The sequence below is a fragment of the Microtus ochrogaster genome, unplaced genomic scaffold (assembly GCF_000317375.1).
Source record: "Microtus ochrogaster isolate Prairie Vole_2 unplaced genomic scaffold, MicOch1.0 UNK1, whole genome shotgun sequence".
Classification (NCBI taxonomy): Eukaryota; Metazoa; Chordata; class Mammalia; order Rodentia; family Cricetidae; genus Microtus; species Microtus ochrogaster.
In genome coordinates, this window is record NW_004949099.1 from 8,522,708 (window position 1) to 8,531,473 (window position 8,766).

At 45.9% G+C, this 8,766-nt stretch overlaps 1 pseudogene; it reads right to left on the minus strand.

Moving 5' to 3' along the window:
* The window catches only part of LOC101995486, a 21,911-nt pseudogene extending 13,935 nt beyond the window's left edge, over window positions 1-7,976 (minus strand).
* Window positions 7,977-8,766: the final 790 nt, after the last annotated feature.

The window sequence follows — 8,766 nt, forward strand, 5'->3', positions numbered from 1 at the left end:
TGTAGACCAGGCTGGTCTCGAACTCACAGAGATCCGCCTGCCTCTGCCTCTGCCTCCCAAGTGCTGGGATTAAAGGCATGTGCCACCACCGCCCGGCTTTTTTTTTTTTGGTTTTTCAAGACAGGGTTTCTCTGTGGCATTGGAGCCTTTCCTGGAACTAGCTCTCATAGACCAGGCTGGCCTCGACTCATAGAGATCCGCCTGCCTCTGCCTCCCGAGTGCTGGGATTAAAGGCACCCGCTAGCTGATCTCTTGACCATAAACTTGGTGAAGCTGCTTCAAGGCCCTTTATCAAAGTATCTATAAGAGGAGACATGTCTGTTATCTTAATTTCCTTAAATTTGGGAGTTTTTATAAATAAGCTGTAGGTAGTTAATACAGAGAATTCCTGGAGGTTGGGACTGCCTTAGTCCCCAGTCTGGTAGAATGTAATTTCAGACACCTGTGAGAGAGTGGGAAGTGTTGGTGATGGTGAAGCTCCTGAACAACATACAGGGATTCTGAGAACCAGGATCTCGGGTTCACTTGTTAAATAAGGGCTTTAACCCATTGCTTTGGACTTCCTATGCAAACCTTGGGATGAAGAAGGTCAATAATTGTGAGAAAAACAGGAGAACCGGCAAGAGTTTTTGTTATTCTCTTTTTTGTTTTATTATAATAGAAAGCTCAGTTCTATTTTCTTGGAATCAGGATTTTGCCACTACCCCCATCAATCTTAAAGGTCCTGCAGCAGTTCAACCCTAGGCAGAGATCATCCGTGGAGGCTGATTCAGGACCAAGGACAGTAGCTGATCAACTGCTCCTACCCCCACCCCCCATCAGAAAATCTGGGGCTTGCTATCCATTTTCCCGAATCCCATCCCTGATCTATACAACTAGAGGAGCTGCATCACATATTTCAGATTCAGCTCTGATAGTTTGTAAGTTCATGTTCCAGGTTATTTGCACAGTTTCCAAACCTGATCAGATACCATCAGTGTTAGCCACTGCAGAAGGTCAGTCCTGTCCGTCAGCTGGACATCATGTTGAAGGTGCGATGCTTGGCTCATATTGGTTTACCAGGGGAAGGGGGCAAGCGAGGGCATGAATTTATTTCTTGTTACTTGGCCACAGCTGCACACTGTCCTTTGCCAAAACCCTGCAGGGGAGACAGGAAAAAGTCATACAGAATTTTTTTTTCCTTCTGATGCTTGTAGTCTGGAGGGAGGATGACAAGGGCTCCCCGCCCCCCTGGGAGCTCTCCTTGCTGACGTCACTCTCCTTTGGATGCACACTGTTCTCGTCCCCTGCACAAGACTGACTCTCAGACAGGGAGCATGGAACATCCATTTTAATTCTGGAATGACTTTAATTCATGGTATTGCCATGCATCGTAAGCCTCATCTATCTTGTAGAACAGAAAGCTTAATCTCCCAATGAAGAACTGTGAGGCTGTCATTACTAGACCTTTTCTTTCTTTCTTTCTTTCTTTCTTTCTTTCTTTCTTTCTTTCTTTCTTTCCTTCCTTCCTTCCTTCCTTTCCTCCTCCTCCTCCTCCTCCTCCTCCTCCTCCTTCTTTTTCTTCCTCTTCTTCTTCTTTGAATGTGACTAAGTTCACCACTGAAGTTGTTTCATCTACAAACAGGGCTGGCAATCCTGTGATACCTGTGATACCGTGCACGGCTCATGTCAGCGGAGTATTCCTCTTTTGATGCATAGATGGGAACCCCAAGCCTTAGTTCTGTCTACGTCTCATTTCAAAGTTAGTCCCATTGCTGCCTGGCCAAGACTCAAGCCTGAGTGTGGTGGTGAGCTTTCTGTCTCTTACAGAGGCCTTTTCGAGGGGCAGTTTCCACTTCCTGGTGGTTGATACTGATTGCCAACTTGATAGGATCTGCAGTCACCCAGGTGACAAACTTCTGGGAGTGTCTGTGGGAGAAATTTTACATTGGGTTAACTGAAGAGAAAAGACCCACTCTTAATGTGGGAACCAGTTGTGGGCCTGGACTGAACTGGAAAAAATAAAAAAAGGAGGAAGTTAGCTGAACGTCAACCTTAGTTTCTTTTTACTGCCTTTTGTTAGGAATATTTTCCTAAAGCAAGCTCTCCACTGACGCAAAAACACCAATCAAGCCAAATCAAAACAAGCCAAATTAAGAGATATCGTTTCTGTGCTCTCGAGTGGCCCTCAAATGTGACCACCAGGAGGAAGAAAAGGAGACCACGTGTTCCTCTTTTGGGTGTTCACTTAAATATTCTCGGGAGTGGTCCTGACCTACCCAGGGGTAGAATAGATGCAAGGGGCTGCGGCCTAAGCTCCCAACTTAACACCTTTTTTTTTATTAACCATTTATTATTATTTTTGTTTCCTGACTGCAGTTTTCCCCCCCCCCATCTCCTCCCAGCCCCTCCTCCCTCCTCTTCTCTGTCCCCCATCCCTACCCCATCCACTCCTCCTCCATTTCTTTTTACAATTGTGTAGCTTGGTCTTCTTGTAGGACTCCTAACAGTAGGAGCAGGGGCTGTCTCTGACTCTTTTGCAGCGTTTGGCACCATTTTCTTCATAGTGGGCTGCCATGTTTTCTCCACTTTCTAATGTGGATACAATGTGACTGGACCTACACTCAGGGCCCCCATGCCTTCCCCACCATGGTAGTCTGGACTCTTTAACTGTGAGCCAAACAGAACCTTCTTCTTGGAGTCGCCTGTCTCAGGCATTTTGTCACAGCAGTGAGAAAAGTAACCAAAGCAAGAGGGGCAGTCTGCAAGGCTCCATCAAAGATAGCCGCCTGGAGAAGATTATCTGTGATTAGGGCTGGGCACACACACGGCTCAGTGGCTGAAAGCCCTTGCTGCATAGGCATGAGGACCAGGGTTTGGATCCCAGCACCTATATAAAAAGCTGGGTATGGCTGTATGCATAGGCCTGCAACCAACCAGGACACTCGAGGGAGAGACAGAAGCTTCCTGGTGACCTGCCTAGCCTAGGGCTCTGCTCAGAGGCAGAGCGGAGAGGAACAAAACAGGACACTCAGTTTTCCTCTGACCTCCATACCTGTTCCCTGCTCTCTCTCTCTCTCTCTCTCTCTCTCTCTCTCTCTCTCTCTCTCTCTCTTTCACACACACCACACACACACACGCGCTCACACACACACACACACACACACATGCATGCAAATCATTTGTAATAGAAGAAAATTATGCTAATTTATTTTTTCTAAAATTAACATAGGACACAGGGAGGAAAAGGGAACATGAACAAGATAGAATCATGGAAGAGAGACTGTAAAAGATATTCCCTACTTTGTGCAAGCAAGGATGTTCCTGTTTGGGTTAAGGTTTCATTTCAGCCCCTGGCATCCCTATATCCAAAGAGTCTGGGATGTTTGTTTGGAAGCGTCCCTCAGCCCTGGCCTCCATATACCCACATGTCTGGAATGTTTTGGTTAAGGCTTCACCTCAGCCCCTGGCGTCCCTGTATCCAAAGACTCTGGAATGTTTGGGTGGAGAGTTCCATCCCAGGCTCCCTTCCCTGGGAGTTGCCTTAGTCCAAACTCCACTCCTAGAAAGCTTGCCAACCGATGACTCCTCCTCAGAGATGCTCAAGACCATTCCCACAGAGTATTTAAACTGCCCCCCAGAGAACAAACACATGGTTTCCCAGTCTTCTTTCCCAGGCCAGCTAGGAGCACTGGCATCCATTAAACCTCGGCTTTTTCTAATTCAGTTTGATTTGGTCTGATTCAGTTATTGTATCAGTGAAGAGATTTATTGGGACACAAAAACTTTTCAATTCCCTTTTATGAACATGCATGTTTAAGATATCTTTCTTTCATTTACAATGTAAAGGAATCTTAATACATGACTATCTGTGCTATTAAGAGAGTGAAGCAAGCCGGGTGCTGGTGGTGCACTCATTTAATCCCAGCACTCAGGAGGCAGAGGCAGACAGATCTCTGTGAGTTCAAGGCCAGCCTGGTCTACAAGAACGAGTTCCAGGACAGGCTCCTAAGCTACAGAGAAACCCTGTCTCAAAAGAGAGAGAGAGAGAGAGAGAGAGAGAGAGAGAGAGAGAGAGAGAGAGAAGCAAAATAAGAGTTTCCAAAAGTGCTTTGATGATCACTCTACAAAAGTCACAGTAATGCCCTCTAGGTATTAATCCCTCACAAGCATTGCTTCTTCCCATCCTACCCTGCAGCCCCAAAGCCCTGACAATGGGCAAAACCTTCCTTTGATCCAAAGCTAATGCATTTCGTCTATCGCAGTTCTCAATAAGTTAAATAATAAGGGGGCAGATCTCTGCACTCTTTCAGTATGGGTTTACAAAGTCCAGCTGCTCACAATCAAGTACAACCAGCTTGCTGCATTGCTTTCTGAGCAGGGCCTTAAGGGACGCCCTGCTCTTTCATGTTTTATTGCAAGAGCATTGGCCTAGCTGCTGTCTGGGGTGGGGCCAATCCACCATCCACCACCATTGGTTTCCTGGGCACCAAGAGGAACCTTTTCCAGCCGCATTCCTGAAATTCCAAGGTAGGACAAACAGTTTTGCAGATGTTCCCTTACATTAATTTCTTTCTTCTTTTTGGATGCTTGCGGAATCTTAAAGTCCTGAAGCATTTGAAGGGAGAGCATCCTTTATCCTCAGAGCCACAGTTATTCACGGCTCTGATTTGCTTCCCAAACATGAACTATGTTGTTGGAAGCATGGAGCTTGGACTTTCTCCCACAAGGTGGCAACCATTGAAATGGGACTTACAGATGTTACTGATGTTTTTCACGATGGCGGAGGCTGAGGTGGTGTGGCTCCAAGTCAGCTACACTAAGCATCCTGTTGAGAAAATCTGTTCACGACCTTAAGAAACCACTTAGCAATTCCTACAAGCAGGTCTGTATATCCAGAGATAATTTTTGTAGAGTACTTAATTTGTTTTAAATACAGATTCTTTCTTGAAGGAAAAAAAAAAAACTGAGGCAGGACCTCTTGTAGTCCAGGTTGACCTCACACTCTCTATGTAGCCAGAGATGACCGTGAACTCCGTATGCTCCTGTCACCAACTCCCAGGCTCTGGGACTATAGATGTGCACCATCATCTCTGGCTTACTTTGGGTTTCCTGGGACTTTACTATCACTAGAGTCTATTCTTGAAAACTTTTATGTGGTCACTAAGTCATTACTGATGCTCACTCAAATTTAACATCTAGACATCTTAACATCGTTCAAACTTAACACTCGGTCCATGCCTAGAGTCACCGAGGCTTCACATGCCATATTCATTTACCATGCACTAAGTAGACTGCTTCTCTTCCTCAGTAAGATCAGATTCATTATCTATCTGGGCCTTGCGCATTTTATTGCCTCTGGCTTAGGACACAGTTTTTTTTTTCCCAATCTTAATAAAGTCGATTCCAACTTGCAATTTAGATCCCGACTCAAATGACTCCCAAGGGCCTTGTGCTACTTCCAACTGAAATGGTTACCGGTCACTCTTAGTTAGCCAGAGTTATAGCTCCATGACAACAGAAGTCTTACTGTGTTCATATCTAAATGACCACCTTTTGCAGTCTGTGCCAAGCGTTTGCTAGATACTTGTTGGATGGAAACCGTGCCTGGCTTCCATGTGCTTTCGCACACTGGCATGCAGATGCCAGATGCCTAGTGGGTACTGGAAGCAGGTGGTATAGATAACTTAGAACGTGTTTACGCTTTCGTTAAAAATGATTGCGGGTTTTAAGTTCCAGCCTCACTAATTGTGATGGCTAGTCTTAGCTGTCAGCCTGACTACATCTGGAGTCAACTGGAATGCCCTTGAGAGATTATCTCGATAGGATCATTTGAGATTGGAAGACTCACCCTACATCTGGGCCACGTCTTCTGTTGGCAGCCTGTATGAAAGGACCTGGAAGATGGAAGCTTTGGCTTTTTGCTTGTTTGCCCTCACTGTGGCTGGCATGTTCATCTTCTTAAGGCATCTTCAGGATTCCAAGGGAGAGTGAAGACCAGCTGAGGCATCCAGACCTTTCTGTCAGGAGACAGCCATTGCTGGACTACCCAGCCCATCAGCTGTTCTAACTGTATAGGCGTAAATAAATGTAAAGGCAGATATTAAAGAATATATATACAGTTTTAATATTTAAACAAACTTACAGAACTGAGGTTCCAGTGCAGAGCCGTTTTCACAGGAGGCAGGAAAAAAGGGAGTGCGCAGGCTCCGTGAGCCCAATTTATCAGTCAACATTCGCCCGAGGCAAAACCTGACCCCTAAAGGGGCTGGCTTAACCCTACATCTAACAAATCTCCTTTTAGTGTATGTGTGTGTGCATGTGTTCATGTGTGTGTGTATGTGTATGTATTCATTCTACCAGTCTGTTTCTTTAGGGAATTAATACACTAGTCAAGAAAGAGGCACTATTCATGTAGCCCATGTCCTTTTGAATTATATGTGTGTTTTTCTGTGGCAAAGGGCTGTGAGGTTCCTTGTATTCCCAATGACATGCACAGCACTGGCTGAGGCACACTTGCTGCTAATCTGGACCTAGTCAACTGCAGCTGCACTAAAATATGCACTTGGGTGCAACAGCCTCACCTTGCAGGCTAGGGAGGCCTGCGTTAAATTGCTATGCAAGTTGTAAATCAAATACTTTCATTTATATGGTTTTATTAATATCTCTCTGTCTCTGTGATCTCCCTTTTTCTCATTTGATCACCAGGACCTACGCACAAAAAGTAGGTGTGTTCTAGGCCAGTGAAGCCTTCCCTCCAGAGAAGGCTGCCAAGGTGGAGGCACCTGAGGAGTGATATTCAAGACTGTCATCTGGTCAGCACATGGACCCACACACTCGGTTATTGTTAGACTAGCTAGCAGCAGAGATATTTCCAACACAGCCCAGTACCTAAAGATATTATGAGAATTTTATTTTCTGTAGACCAGAATGTTGCATGGGTAAAGCCAAGTTTAGACTGCAAAGCTCTTGGAAAGTTTGTTTGGGGCCTTGGTGACAGTGATACTCGGGTTCTCCAGGCGCCCAGCAACTCTCCAGTCTCTGTGACAGCCTTTCAATAATGCAGTTCTAGCCTCCATATTTTCAGTTTTCTTAAACATGTCCTAGCAGCTGCATCTGAGCCCCGTCTCCTGTCCCAGCCTTCCCACTTCCTTACCAAGGAAGTCACAGAGCGGCTGCTGTGGCTGAGGACTGGGAGTCATAGCCAGAGCCACACGAAGAATGGGAATGCCCCTGCTCCCAGAGCTTGTGTGAAAACCAGGCCCTTCCTTCAGCTCCTTCCTGCAAGTTGGATTTTCTGGTAGTTGTGTGTTGCCCAGGTCCCTTATCCTACCCTAGTATTTGTGAGAAGTCTGGGTAACCAGTCCTAGAAACTCCATCAAATTAGATTGATTCTTAAGAAATGTATTGGTTCATTAAACCAAAAATTCTGTGGTAAGTCACCTTCAGGCGCAGCTCAGGGTCCTGAATTGCTGTTCTGGAGTCACTGTGGCAGAGTACCCGAGTGCTTTGCAAAATGGGCGCTCATGACTTCACAGATCTCAGAAGTATGGGACCAAGGTGCATGCAGAGTCAGTTCCTTCCCGGGAGATGAGACAAAAATGGATTGTCTCTTCCTAGACTCTGGCAGTTTGCTGCCAAGCTTCGGGATTCCTTGACATGTAGAAAAGTCCCTCATACCGCCACACACTCATGCATGTGCTAGTCTCTGCTCTCATGTGCACATCATGTTCTTGTGTGCACATTTCTGTGACCAACCCCAACCCCCTTTACAGAAATTCCATTCATAAGAAAGCTCAGGCCGGCAATAATGAGTTAAGTATATCTCCATTTCTGAATTATTTTACCCTGAGGAACTGAAGGTTGTTATTGTTGGTAAACAGAGAACCACCCACATTCCAGAACCAGGTGCTCCCCTGGCCCACTTTCAGCTGCTCAGTGCCATCAGCTGCATCATTACCAGCTGCCAAAATCCGACACATTTCCACGGCTGCCATGAGTCATGTGTCCTTTATAAAGCTTGCCCCCTTCTTATCTGTCCTCATCCAGAGGCAGCCTTTTGTGTTCCCCACCCCCACCCCAGTAAATCTCTTGTGTGAGGTCTGGGGTGTGGTGTGACCTTTGCAGCATACCTTGGCCCTCCAATCACCACAAAACCCTGAGGTGTCCCAGCTTATGAATTATAGGAGGAGGAAAGTACTTCAACCCTTGACGGAAGCATCTTTGTGTCTCCAGGCTCTGTGTCCTGTGTTTAGAACATTCTTAGCCAGACTCCCTCTAAATTTTAAAAAGAATGGATTCCAGTGTCTCCAAGTTGAAAATAAGTGGTTTGTTGTTGTTTTGAATTTTTTTAAAGAAGTTCCTGCTTTGCTTGTGTAAGACTTTAAGACAATCCTGAAGCCATTTTTGACAATTCTGAATCCTCTCAGCCTACGTGCCATAGTGCTTCCCCTCCTCCCCTGGGAACCAAGGACCTAACAGCTACACTCGCACGTACTCAGTTCCTGAACAATTACCCATATACGTTTGCTTTGGTTCGGTCCCCTGGGAAACGGGGTCAAAATGACCTCTTACCTCATCTGATCTGGCAACAGCTCTCCAGTCAATTACTGGTAATAGCCCTTTCGAATAAGCCAATCAGAATAGTCAAAGAACAACCCCCCTTGCTTCTGTGGCCCCTTTAAAAGTAGACTGTACCAGCTATTCGAGGTCCCTGGGCTTCCCGAATGCTGGGGGACCCTGTCATGACAGAATTAATAAAATCCTCATGCTTTTGCATCGGCTGTG